The 15000-nt window shown below is 38.3% G+C and overlaps 1 protein-coding gene across 5 annotated transcripts in view; it reads right to left on the bottom strand.

Moving 5' to 3' along the window:
• Positions 1 to 11133: 11133 nt before the first annotated feature.
• Positions 11134 to 15000, bottom strand: part of LOC138029748 (neural cell adhesion molecule 2-like) — a 39700-nt gene continuing 35833 nt past the window's right edge. For all 5 annotated transcript variants that reach the window (XM_068877556.1, XM_068877555.1, XM_068877554.1 and 2 more), the window contains one exon: positions 11134 to 14572. The gene's annotated coding sequence lies outside the window, so the exon portion shown is untranslated. The remainder of the gene's footprint in view (positions 14573 to 15000) is intronic.

Below are 15000 nucleotides of genomic sequence, written 5' to 3' on the forward strand. Positions count from 1 at the left end.
GGATGGGTGATCTGAAAAATATACCACTTTGTAACAGTAACATAGGACCGAAAATTCTATTGTAATGCTCAAAAATGCGAGCTAAGCAAGATACAGATTTTGTTAGCTTGCTTTATGCAAACAATATATTGATGCAAAAGTAAATAAATGTTGATACACAGTTTTTAGGAAGAGCAGAAGGAAGTTTTCAGGACGGCCGATCGAGAATAAAATATTTTACCATCAGCAACAAAATTTATGACATGAAAACAACAACATTAATTTTGAACCCCGAATATAAAAAGTTACGATCAGCGATTTTTGCTAGGTTCAATTTTGTTATTGTACTTTTGGCTGCACAAGTAAATCGCAAAATCGAAAGTGACATCGAATTCAGCAGGCGTCGTGATCAAGTTACCGCGGCGTGTTTACACGCGAAACAGTCAAGCATCTGTGTCAAATGATGGCAAGATACAAGGTTTTTGTTTTTGTTAGTTTTCTTTTTCTTTCAAGTGTTATAAAGTTTGACAAGAAATGTGCGAATTCAACACAAAAATCAGAATCGCCCAACTCTTGAGGTTGACCATTGTTTTGCAAAGTCAAAAATTTACTCTTCAAGATGAGGTTATTTATCACCAGGTAATTCCATCGTTTTGGAAATAGCAGCTACTTTATTATTCATCAGCGTCACAATTTCTTGGTGATTTTGGGGCTCATTTTGTTGAAACTCAAGCACTCTTCCAACAGACCTGTTCATTTTCGTGAACCCTTCCTGATTACAAAGCACTACCACAAAAATCCTCCCGTATCACATTTCAACGTATGCAAATTTGTTAGGCTTGAAAATTACACAACATGATGTTAAAGTTCACAAAGCCGGGCTGGAAATTTCAAATAAACCTTTTTCAGCGAAAAAAATTACAAAAGAGGCAAAAAAACCTTCGTATTCCAATTGAGTGCGTGCAAACAAAACACACAAACGGTGTCACAAAGCGTATGCAATTAAATAAATTTCTGTCAGTTCACATCAAATCCTTTTCGAAAGAACCTTGACCATAAATAATGAAGCAGAAAAGAGACAACAAGCTTCCATTCAAATAACAATTCTTCACTGTCACATTTCCAATTTTTTTTTACCTTTCCAGAGTTATATACAAAATATATCAAAATCGACTCACAGCTAATTAACATCTAGCTGTGGTGCTGTGCTCCGACATCAAACATGGACTGTAGAGCGGCAGCCAGAGGCGCCAATGTATGCCTTTAGCCCAATGTCGTGAGCTGCGCCCTTCGTAATTTAGTCCTCGACTACAAGTAAGGGTGATTAGAACTAGCAATTATTATTATTATTATTATTATTATTATTATTATTATTATTAATAAGTCTAGATCTTGTGATAAAATTGATTAAAAAGACAAACGCAACTAGATTCATTTTGACAACGTTTCGACATCGTCCGATGTCATCGTCAGGCAATGAATTTTAATCGGATGAAGCATAACTTATAGTACAAGAACAATAGAACAATAGAACAATATATACAATAGTACGCTAAAAAAAATGTGAAATCTAAGTAAATACTTTTGCCCTGACAGAGTCTGACTGCACATTAAGTGATGGTTTCAATTCTTTGATGTAGAACATCTCATGAATTAAGCAATCAAATTTCGATGCGCATTTCTTTAAGACACTAAAAATCGCCGCTGGGGGTGCTGTTGTTTGGCCATGATCTGCTAGGCGGTGCCTCCCGATAGCTGAGTATCTATGTTCCTCAATTCGTTGATGCAAGTGACGAGCTGTATAGCCAACATAGCTCGCATCACACGAGCCACATTGAAATTTGTAGACGACTAGTTGTTGGCTGACTAATGATGGTTTGGGCTCACGGAATTTAAGGACATCCTCGAGCTTGCGGCTGACAAAAACTGCCTGTAGATCTATATCCAGTTTCTTATTTAGCTGAGTAAGTTGGCGCTTCACAATATCGGCTGGTTTTTGGTCAATAAATGGCAAGACGATTCTAAGATCAATTTTTCACAAGCTACGATACCCGTCTGAATTGATTGAGGCAACCATCCGTAACTTTATCAATACATCAGATGTCGAATCACAATCTACCAGCAATAATAATAAAAACACCATTAGAATCGTCTTGCCATTTATTGACCAAAAACCAGCCGATACTGTGAAGCGCCAACTTACTCAGCTAAATAAGAAACTGGATATAGATTTACAGCCAGTTTTTGTCAGCCGCAAGCTCGAGGATGTCCTTAAATTCCGTGAGCCCAAACCATCATTAGTCAGCCAACAACTAGTCGTCTACAAATTTCAATGTGGCTCGTGTGATGCGAGCTATGTTGGCTATACAGCTCGTCACTTGCATCAACGAATTGAGGAACATAGATACTCAGCTATCGGGAGGCACCGCCTAGCAGATCATGGCCAAACAACAGCACCCCCAGCGGCGAGTTTTAGTGTCTTAAAGAAATGCGCATCGAAATTTGATTGCTTAATTCATGAGATGTTCTACATCAAAGAATTGAAACCATCACTTAATGTGCAGTCAGACTCTGTCGGGGCAAAACTATTTACTTAGATTTCACATTTTTTTTAGCGTACTATTGTATATATTGTTCTATTGTTCTATTGTTCTTGTACTATAAGTTATGCTTCATCCGATTAAAATTCATTGCCTGACGATGACATCGGACGATGTCGAAACGTTGTCAAAATGAATCTAGTTGCGTTTGTCTTTTTAATCAATTTTATCACAAGATCTAGACTTATTAATAATAATAATAATAATAATAATAATAATAATAATAATAATAATAATAATTGCTAGTGCTAATCACCCTTACTTGCAGTCGAGGACTGAATTACGAAGGGCGCAGCTCACGACATTGGGCTAAAGGCATACATTGGCGCCTCTGGCTGCCGCTCTACAGTCCATGTTTGATGTCGGAGCACAGCACCACAGCTAGATGTTAATTAGCTGTGAGTCGATTTTGATGAGGGAGGAAAACCGGAGTACCCGGAGAAAAACCCTCGAGTCAGGTTGAGATTGACTGAAACTCAGCCCACAAGCTGGCCGTGGCCAGAGTTGAACTCCGGTTCGCAGTGGTGGGAGGCCCAATAGACAACCACTAAGCCAGCCTGACCCCCAACTTGGTTTCATATCATATGCGACTTCAGTAAACACTGTGATGCATTCAAGGCGTTCGATTCCTTCAGTGTTTGTTAAATCCATAGCAAAATGCCATTTGATTTCGGTGTTGTATATAATACCAAGTTAAGTGAAGCTATGATCCTCGCAGTTGTGCCCGCAATTTTTGCAATTGCGTAGAGAGTTCAACGGGATTTGAACCCGCGACCACGCGATACTGGTGGGACGCTCTAATCAACCGAGCTATGAAGCCAGTGTGGGTTTTAATGTTCCCGTGAGGAATGAATCAACGATGAAATGATATATGAATCGGATCATATATGAACTGCGGATATGAAACCAAGTTAAGTGAAGCTATTATGATCTTTGCAGTTGTGAACGCAATTTTTGCAATTGCGTAGAGAAGCCCGATAAAATTCAGGACTTCACAACTGCGAAGATCATAGCTTCACTTGATGTTATATCCGCAGTTCATATATGATCCAATTCATATATCATTTCATTATTGATTCATTCCTCACGGGAACATTAGAACCCACAAATGACCAGTTCCCAACGTTAGTAGCTTCTTAGCTCAGTTGGTTAGAGGGTCGCACGGGCATCACGAGGTCACGGGTTCAAATCCCGTTGAAGTCCTCAATTTTTCAGGCTTCTCTACGCAATTTCAAAAATTGCGTTCACAACTGCGAAGATCATAGCTTCACTTGATTTCATATCATCAGTTCATATATGATCCTATTCATATATCATTTCATCCCTAATACCAAGTTAGTAAAATATTAGAAACAAAGGTCACTTGATATCCAAGGGCGAAAAATGAAATTGTTGTCAAAGACCATTACTCGTCGCTTTAAAGATTCCAGATATTTATTTTTCACTGCCTGTCTTGTTCATCCAATTGACGTTCCATTCTTGATCTCCATGAGGGTGTATTTTGTTTAAAGATCCACTAAAACGCCATGCGCGTTACAATGACTTTCGACGCCATAGCAGGTTAATTAAATGTCCTCCTGTGTGCACCAGAGAAATTTACGCATTATATTACCCAACCCCTTAAAACGTAACAAAATACGCACAGAAGACTCTATGCACAAAGACACCACTTAGCAGGGGAGTGACAGGCAAGACTTTTACCGACACGGAAAAAAAATTAAAATACGGAGAAATAAAACGTAGATTCCGACTAGGTTTGGCAACCCGGTAAATAGCTTTCAACGGCCAAACAAAATAAAAAATTAAATCAAGTTTTAAAAACAACGAATTCACCGTCACGTGGAGTTCGCAGCGGTGCCCCATTCAAGTACTAACCCTATTCGAGGGAGTTTAAGGACTGTGCCTACTATTGTTATTGCGCATTCGTTCTGTGCATCGCCAGATACTCGGATTTCCTATCGGTAGTGCTTACTAACGCAGGGTTATTTTTGCGCAGGTTAAATTTATGCGGAGAAAGCAGAACTTAGGAAGTGCTCTTGGTATCCAAAAAGAAAATTGGGGTTAACCAAATTATTCACGATATTCTTTTGTATAAACTTATGAAATATGGTGTACATGGCACTTCTTACGATTGGGATAGATGATAATTGGGCTACCGCAAATGGTTCTCTCTCTGGGGACCATTTCCTTGCTTGTGGTATACCTCAAGGTACAATTCTGGGTCCACTTCTTTTTATAATTATATCAACGACTTACCCAACTGTCTATCAAATTCTGAACCTCGAATGTATGCTGACGATACACACATAACCTTTGGTAGTAACACTGTTTTAAATGAGGATCTTGCTGGAATTGAAAAATGACTAACTGCTAATAAGCTTACTCCTAACGCATCTAAAACTGAGTTTATGTTGATCGGATCGAGGCAAAGGCTAAGCACGTTTCACAACCCACCATCACTTATGATTGACGGCGCACCTATAAGTCAAATTACTTCTACGAAATCTCTAGGTGTTGATATTGATCAGCCTTTATCCTGGAATGTTCACGTTGAGAATTTAAGTAAGAAAAGCGCGTCTGGTATTGGAGCGTTGAAGAGAGTGAGGTCTTTCGTTCCACATGAGGTTCTCCGATCAATCTTCATGTCATTAATACAGCCTCACTTTGATTACTGCAATTCTGTCTGGGGATGTTGCAGCAAAACCCTAGCCAGTGAACTTCAAAAATTTCAAAATCGCGCTGCGCGTATACACTCACTTACTCGAACTATGATGTCAACGCTGATAACCTTATCCAAAAACTTGGATGGATAAAACTTGATTCTCGGCGAACAATCCACAAGGCTTTGATGGCTTTTAAGTCGCTTAATGGTCTTACTCCTGCCATAGTTAACTATGCTCCCGCTTACCTTAGTTCTAAATTTGTTGACCGTAGTAGCGTCTCCACAAATGGCAAACTAGCTATCCCACAGCCACACACAAACTATATGAAAAATAGCTTCAGCTATTCTGAAGCAGATCTTTGGAATGGTTTTAACCAATCGAGTTGCGGCAGGCTGATTCCCTTAGAGCGTTCTGGGCTGGCTGCGAGCGTTTCTTTTCATCAAGTTAAATCTACAACATTTACAAACTGCACTCATGTAAAGCAGGTTTTATTTTGCCATTTAATATTATAGTTATATATTTTTTTTATTAAGAGTAACTTTAGAATAATGTATACAAAAATAGGGTTTATCAACGGAGTTGATAATGTAAATTGACCACCGTACAGAGATTCTAAAAGCTGACGTTTCGAGCGTTAGCCCTTCGTCAGAGCGAATCGAGGGATTATGGGTTACGTGTAGTTTTTATAGTAGAGTAGGAGCTACGCTATTGGTGGTAACATGGCAACGTGAAAAGTAGGAATATATTAGTTAAATGAAAAGCGTTCGTTAATACCGTGAGGATTAAGGGTGCCGATTTGAAAGATCCTCACGGTATTAACGAACGCTTTTCATTTAACTAATATATTCCTACTTTTCACGTTGCCATGTTACCACCAATAGCGTAGCTCCTACTCTACTATAAAAACTACACGTAACCCATAATCCCTCGATTCGCTCTGACGAAGGGCTAACGCTCGAAACGTCAGCTTTTAGAATCTCTGTACGGTGGTCAATTTACATTATCAACTCCGTTGATAAACCCTATTTTTGTATACTACTTCCCCACCGACGCAGCACCACAGTTTCTTTAGAAACTACCCCTTCATTCATTTAGAATAATGTAGTTTTAGCCGTTGGATAATTTGTAATAATTCTGATGAGTTTACCGTGTCTAACTAAAGTTATCCTATCCTACGTTCCTAACAAGTCGTACAATTTGCCGTCTCCCATTCAGACACTAACCCCACCGGACAGGGACCGTAATCCGAGAGACTAAACTTAACTAAAGCCCGGTTTACATTACAGAAATTTCGGGCCCGGCTCGTGTGAAATTGGCACGGGTGCCTAAAAAGAGCTCGGAAAACTTTGTTTACACTACACCATTTTTACCGTATCAAAAATACCGTGCCAAAATTTTTGGGCCCGAGTAAGTTCTCTTGTAGACATGCGCAGTTCAATTATAACCAAGAACGTCCGCGTGATTTTGGTGGAGAATGAGCAGCCATCTTGAAATATACGCAAAAAAACCGCTTGCCTATATGAATCAAGGCTCAAATTTGGCCCTTTAAAGTGTTTACACTACTTGTTCTATCCGAACCGTGCCCATTTTTTCAGCACCCGTACCATTTTCACCCATGCTCGGACTACCTCGCCGAAGGTCCCAGCACTGGTAAGAATTTTGGTTCGGTACGGATGAAAATTGGTACTGACAGGTTGTTTACACTGCAAATTTTATCCGAGCCGAACCTTTTTTTTTGGGACCCCTGCCAATACTGAATTTCTGTAGTGTAAAACCGGACTTAAATTACATAACAAGAAGGCGATAGTGAAATAAACCAGAAACATGAAATGAAGAAGATATTTACAAAAACAACTGTGCTAACGAGATAAAAGTGCGATCTAAACGTAAAACCTCCTATGGTCAAGTACCATTATACTGCGTGCGGTACTTTTTCCAGGGCGGTATGAGGCAGGCACGGAACAGTTTCGGCTGTGTCTGTTCTCTCGAGAAGAGATCACTAGGGTTTTTTGGTTTCGTTTTTGATAGTTTTTCGTTCAGCTCCAGTGTAGAAGCATAACAAACTTTTGTAGTTGCTGAGAGCTATTTACTACTTGTACTTTTGCTGAGTTTTGAATTGATCATAGAGAGAGTTTTGGTGATTTGAACCCGGACTGGACTACTGGATTTAAGCTTTTTTGCTTAACGAGATTTCAAGTTATTGTGGAACGTTTGGAATTATGGAATTGTTAAAATTGAAACTTTGGACTGGAGTATGGAACACGCAATTACGGGATTCTAGATTTTACCATTGAAAGAAATGGAGCACAGAAGTTGTGTTCTTGTCTTCGCCACTGCAGATTTAAACAGTTTTCAAGGAACAAGTGTCTTTTTTTCTTCGCCATGGCAGCTTTAAACAGTTTGCAGGGAACTAAACCAGGATTACGGAACCGGACTTCGAATACAGGATGATAAGTTGTTGACCTGTGATTTGTAATAAGGTTTTTGGATGCTTTAGAACTGATCTTGTAATTTTGGATGAACGGAATTAAGGAAGCAAGTAAAACTAGTTCCGTGGGATTTGAATAAAATCTCTTTCAAAAAACTAAATAAATAAATAAGCCCGTATCCTGATAACCCCTAATAGGGCTTCGTTGTTTGCATTTGCAAATTTAGTAACATTAACAATAAGAGTTTTCACAACAAACAACGTCAACTTATATTACAGATTTATCTTTCTGGTAATCTCTCGCCATTTTCCGAAGTTTTCCTGTGGTTGAAGTTCACTGTAACTGGACAATTTGTGTTAACTGTTTCTGCATTCCACGGATACGCCCTTTTAGACGTCTTGTTAAGTGAGGTGCCGGTTGTGTCACTCACCGTGACAATCTCGCTTAGGAATTGAAGAGTTAAAGGGAACCTCCTCTAAAACAAGAATTGAACTTGAGCATAATGTTTACAATCAAAATTGTTCGATCTCTTTCCAGTGGAAGTGTTGTATCCGAAATACACCAATTTCAAAAACGCTTGTTTTGGTTTTCAAATTTCGCGGGCGCTGCCATTTTGAATAATTGTGACGTGAATGGTTGATTTCTTGCATTCACACAAACAGCTTTTGCTCTGAGACAAGAGGGCAACCATTACACGTCACAATTATTCAAAATGGTAGTTACCATTTGTCGTAGACCACCCGTACTTTTGCCGTTTAACTCTTGAAATTGATGAAACCGAACGTCCAACGTACCCTAATGCCATTTCGTGCTTTAATTACTCTTTTGAATGAAACCTTTGCTGAATATATTTTTGTCCCTATGAGCTTAAATAACCTCAATATCTTACTGACAGTCACGTAAATATTAAGTTCGCTTACCTTTTAGTTTCTCTGCCGTCCCTGGTGATTTGATGTGTTTTGGGGAAGGTTTATTTTCCCCTTCTTCACCGTCGCGTCGCCGGATTTTGGCGAAGAAAAGTTGCGATTTGTAGTTTTTATAGAACATATTCCCTGCACAGTTGAATCAATCCGAGATCGACCGTTGCAAATTACATGTACAGTTAATATCGGATGAAATAGCATGATGTCAAGCGGCCTCGAATTCAAAAAAAAAATAGCGAAGTTTGGGGTCTCATATTTTTACGACTTTCAAAGAGGTTCTTGTGAAACTTCGCATGTTCAGTAAATTAATTAGGCAAGAAAAATTGAGGGATGAGGCTTAGTTTTGGTTTTGATACCAAACTAGTTTTTCAGCTTCCAGACGTTTGCCTAATAATCGGTGGTTTTTTACAATTTTGCCTTGGTCACCACTCAGCAAAATATCGGTAAATCCCTATTTTCGACAATTTTCAAAGACTTGCCATATTTTTAATTCTAGGCCGTTTCCAAGTGATTTGTTGGCCAAACGAATTCTGAGATCCTTGGAGAGTCGATGCATCCTAGTTGGGCCATAATCTTACTTGTACTTGCTATTTTTTTCTTTGGTCCGCCTTAGGGGAGGAGGGTTGAGGGAAATCCCGATTTTCGGCACTATCACAAGACTTCTCTTCCTTTCATTTTTAGGCCATTTTACAAAGTGTTTCTAGCATAGGATATTTAAGAATTATTCTTTGAAATCGAGGTGAATAGTGGTAGAATATTTACCGAGCCACTTTTCACCGCGATTAATTGTTTTAGTATATACTCACGAAGTGATCTCAACAACAATTGCAGAAACATCATCCAAAGTCAATAGGCCATTTCCGAGTTGATGCCTGCCTCCTCTTCAAAGCGAGTCTCAATGCGAAGCTTTTGTGATGGAAATTAGTTCTACTTTACATATGAATGAAAACTAATTTTCATAAGAAAAACTTCGCACTTAGACTCGCTTTGAAGAGGATGCAGACATCAACTCGGAAATGGCCTATTTCATTGGCATCTCAAGTCATGCGTAGAAAACGTGCAAGCGGCACAAAGCATGCGCGAAAGTGTTTACAGAAGCTTCAAACATGACTAATCTAAATAATCTTCGATAAAATCTTCGTCACAAACAGCAAATTGGTCATTTAGCACCGTTTCAATCAGCAATCTAAATCGAAAGTCTGCTTGTTAAAAATTTTTTAAGAGAATTACTCCGAGTGAAACAAATTGTTGGCGTGAAGATTGTTTAATTTTCAGCAATAATTATCTGGAAAAACGAAGTAAACACTGGTTGGCAAAAGAATGAACTCTTCTCTTACCTTTGAAAACTTTCAGGCCAAATTTTGTGGCCCTCTTTGTCTTCTGTAGCACAGCATCATCTTGTATTCTCAATATTTCCGATTCGTAAATGCTGGCGAGTTTACGCCTGCCATTTTTTGTTTTGTTTGGATCAAGCATTATTCACTCCGTAGGGAGTGAATAATGCTCAATTACTCCAAAATGCGAACCAATCAGATTGCTTGAAACACCAAGATCACTGGGTGAGTATATACTAATCTGGGATACTCGAAAAATGAATGCATACAAGTAAGGTTATGATCCCACTTTTACTTACTGCTTTCTTAGCCCCTTGAAGTTTTCCCAGAAAATCGACTAATTTTCGGAAAATCCTGATTTTAAAACTTTGAAAAGAAGCCTAAAATACCCTAGGATCCATGCAGAATCAACGCATGTTAATTATGCTGATTCGGCTCCTATCTTCTAGTAATTTGGCTAAAACCGGCTATTTTTGACAATTTTGGCTTGTCCCTCCATGTACGATGTGTGCATGTGTCACGGTTGAACATTTATTAGAGTATGGATGGATGGAAGGGTATGTATGTAGCACAATTTTGTCTGGTAAAGTCTAGATTAGGGTATCATTTTGCTGGAAACTGACCAGTTGCTTGAATTAGGTAGAGCAAGTCTGGGATGGAGTAGCGATTTTGGTTTTATTTATTCCGAAGTTCTGAAAAGGTCCACAAATACCTTTTTTAACATAAAAAAATGATGCAAAACATTTTAAATTCCGCTTTCTTTGCGTTACCTATTTTCTGTCCTAATTACCAGTATTACAATGATTAGCTCTTCGATTTATATCGAATTACCCAAATAACGAATTACATGGATTTTACAACAATTTCAAATTTTCAGTCCGTTTATCCCAATATCATTTGTGGTAGTCAAAATTCCCTGCTTTGGATCCCTTCCTTCGCTTTGTTTTTGCGAAGTGTCAGGTTCGCGTGTTCACAAGTTTGTTCGGCATCTGGAAGATGTTTAGATTTTCAATTACAACCTCTACTTTCATGGACAATTTAGGTCACTGTGAAAAAAGACAAAATAGATATCACGTTTTGGAACACAAGTGAGGATAAATTGGCAAAGTGAATAGTCTTCCCTCTAGATCATCATTTGCAACTTTACAAGATATTTTTCCTTGTCTTGACCAAGAAAAATCACCAGTAAAAAAAATAGAAAAAAATTAGAAAAGCATCGCGTCTTTATTCAAAACTTTAATAAACTAGATTATGCTGTTAAGTTGAACATTCTACGATACAAATGCACTGAAAATATTTTTTTGATGATCTTTGCTGAAAAGACCATTGAATACTTATCAGTGAAATTAATCTCCTCAATAATCAATAAAGATTATTTATTTATTTATTAATACAACAAAAACAAACCATCCTTTGATTGTGGACGGGACTTTTTCCGTTCATTGTTACTTTTAAAGTGAGCAACATGAACGCTCTAGCTTCTATTCACTTCAACATGCTAGCACTAAGTTTCACTAATTCTACATCTTAGAGGAAACAGAAAGGTAAAAACTCTATAAAAATCTAAATTTTTAAGAGGTATACAGATGGCCATAAAACCTCTCATTACAAAAATACTCAAATTGTTAATATCTTATAAATTCCTACTATGACTAGCTATCCTACAAGAATAATAGCCTTGAGTAAAATACTTTTCAAATTTCAGAAGCAGCTTCCTCTCCACCTTGAGCTTACCTATTTTGCCACTTTTTCCTTTTAACTGTAATTTTGGAGGGAAACGGTTTATAATACCGGCAGTTCAGCATTCGTCCCCACACTAAGCTACAGAGAGGCATGGACCTATTTAGTCCACTGTATAATAAAGCTGCATTCAGGTCTCACGTAGATAACGGCAAAATAAGTTCACCACAGGTGGTTAGTTATTGCTATTCTCTGCAAAGTCACCATGAAACTCATTAAAAAACAGCAATAAAAATAGTCAAAAAGTAGACATCTATTCTTAAATTTGTACATTAATTATAAATCTATGGCTGTATACCAAAGCTGGAATTTGTTTCAGCACACATGGAATCAAACAAAGATTATTTAGGCACGCACAAATGTGATTCAAAAGGGCAAGTATCTTCAGTAAGGAACCATCCATTCAATATTCGTCATCACATAATAAAAGCTGCGCAGTGTGTGTTCAATACTACTTGCTATTCTTCTCCTTATAGGTTATAATTATATGCTTGATGTTACTTGCCTCCTTACATTATCCTCTCTTTCAAATGAAAAATAAAGGGAAAAAAAAAACTAAACGAGCCGACATCATGGAAATAGAAACAGGCCTTCTATAATCTTACATTTGTTAAATCTCGCCTAATTAAGGGAATAAATCAGGAGTTAATTTTAGACTATGAGAACAACTATACAAAAAAAAAAGACCGACACATCGATTCGCAGCCTAACGCCAACACATACGTTGCTGGTGATGGCATAAAGGTGGGCAGACATGAGTAGTCATGTTGCAGGGACATGTTGCAGCGACAAAAAGGTGTGTAGTACACACTGATGCGACATGCATTAGGGTCGTGTAGCGGGTACATGTAGCAGGGACAAAATCACACCATTTGCACACACAGGAAAATGTTGTGGGTACATGTTTCAGGGATACGCTGCAGCGACGTGTCCCATGAAGTTCAACTTGTTGAACTTCATCGGGGAAAAAATTGCCCCCAAATTGGTGTTGCACAATTGTAAAACGTATCAGTTCACACGAGGGCACATGTCGCTGGAACATATCACTGAAACATGTACATGCAACATTTTCATGTGTGTGCACATGGTGTGATATTGTCCCTGCTACATGTCACCTCAGTGTGCCCTACACAAGTTTTTTGTCACAGCAAGATGTCCCTGCTACAGACCCCTCGTGTCTGCCCACCTCAAATCTGCTACACCACGTCCTCCAAAAACAAAGTCATTTGGGGACTACTTTGAAAGTGTTTTTCCATGCTTTGTATTAGGTACATATACTTGTGTCGCTATCATTGGGCACATTAGGAGACTTAAAACTGGTCTTGAGGAGTTCCCTTAAAAGGGTATTGTTACAACCTAGTCACCCAAGTGCAAGCAATGAAATTTCGAGTTAACCTGTTAGTCAAAGTACTTTTTCAAGTCCCTTAAAAAAAGAAGTTTTATAACTTTAAAAGCAAGGACACTGGCACAAGACTTCTCCACGATTAGCTGGGGAATGAAAGCCAGACAAGTACCGGAACATGTACCCAATAAAAAGCATGGATTTATTTACACGTTCAAAGTAGTCACCGTTCAACTGTGTTCTGACTGGAAGACTTGGTGAAACGGCTTTTTGACATCGCTAGCAACCTGTATGTTGGCGTGAGGCTGCAAGCCGATGTGTCGGGTTTTTTAAATAGTTGTTCGACGTTTTCTATATACTTGTTCGCTTATTTGACGTAAAGCTGGTTTTGAGAAGTTACCTTACAAAAGGTATTTTTACACTCAAGTGCAGGTATCAAAATTACGAGTTAACCAGTTACACAGAGTACGTTTTCATGTCATTAAATTAAAAGGTTTTATAACTTTAAAAGAAAGGACACTTCTACAGGATTAGCTGCACCTCGCATTGGCTCTATGCATGTCTCGGAATACACTGTTGAAGTTAAGTCGCACAAGAAATAAGAAGTTAATCTTTCTAGGCTAAATACCCTTATCAATCGTTCACTTGGCCTTAAAGAAAATAAAGTTCACATCAAGAAAACGTAGTTCACATAGAAAATAAAATTTCAAACATTTCTGAAGAAACGGTTGTTTTGAAGTTGTTCAAATGACTGACGCAAACCTAAAATATTCTGTGTTTATAAAATAAACACCATGAAAGACGAGTGAACAAACAAATGCCATGAAGGCCAGTCATAAAATTTAACCGCACAATGCTACGTTCCTGTCGCGGAATCACAAAAATATAAGTATTTGACACTTACTTAGGAATATTCTTCTCAAAATATGGAGATAAAAAATAGCATTCTAAATTCATTTACTTAAATTGTTTTTCTCTGTGTCTCTATGAATCATATGGATCGCACAATAAAAAAAATCCCAATTTCGTGGAAGAGTTACATCGCACTTAAACGATTTTGATTTTGGTGGCTCCAAGATGGTGTTCAGGATCGTTAAGAGCAAATGTCGAACACCAGTAGAACGAATATATAATTGCGAGCCTCTAGAAACTTCGTTTTCATCACGCGCTAAAATATAGTCAACGAACAAAACCTGGACTTCACAAACTTGAACGCCTATTTGCTTTCAGTTTAAGGGTTCATAAAAGCAGTGGAAATTATGATTCTCGAATATCCATCTTTCACTATTTTGGTCAAAATCAATTGATAACGCGGCCATTAAAAGCTTTGAATGTGTTTACATACTCTCCACATTGGAGTACACTACGTCTTTTTTCCTTGGCACATTGTCGTAAGTAGGTTCACTTTGTGGGACACCAAACTGTGTTATGTCTGCGTATTCTGTTCCTTCATAAACTGGTGCTCGGACAAGTGGTCTGGCAGTTGCGCCAGAAGCCTGAGGAGGGGGCTGAGTATTGGGCCTGAAATCGTCCAGTTCGGCATACTCTAATTCGCCAGGTTGCTGCAAAAAAAAAAAAAAATGTTTGCCCTTAGTTATTATCAAGACTTTCCAGTCACCCACTCTTATTCACAACTTGTGAGGTTGTTAAGTGTTTAGGGGATCGAGGGGCCAGAAGACCAAAATAGACTCCAAGAACAAACTGTATCAAGTTTAAAGAAAAAAATAGCGATCTGGGCGCGGTTGTTCAAAAGCCGATTAACGCTAATCCCAGATTAAAAATTAGCCAAGGAGTTTATTTCTCTACTCCCAAATGCTGCTCAACGCTGATATTCGCTAAAACTTTTCATCAGATGAAGTTAATCTTGAAAAACAAAACTAAGCAAAAGAAACTTTTACCAAAAAAGGTGAAAACACGAAACCAAAGTTTACGCTAATCCTGGATTAAGGTAATCGGCTTTCGAACAACCGGGCCCTGGTTGGTAAGCTCC

This window comes from Montipora capricornis, chromosome 13, assembly GCF_036669925.1.
Source record: "Montipora capricornis isolate CH-2021 chromosome 13, ASM3666992v2, whole genome shotgun sequence".
NCBI classification, from domain to species: Eukaryota; Metazoa; Cnidaria; class Anthozoa; order Scleractinia; family Acroporidae; genus Montipora; species Montipora capricornis.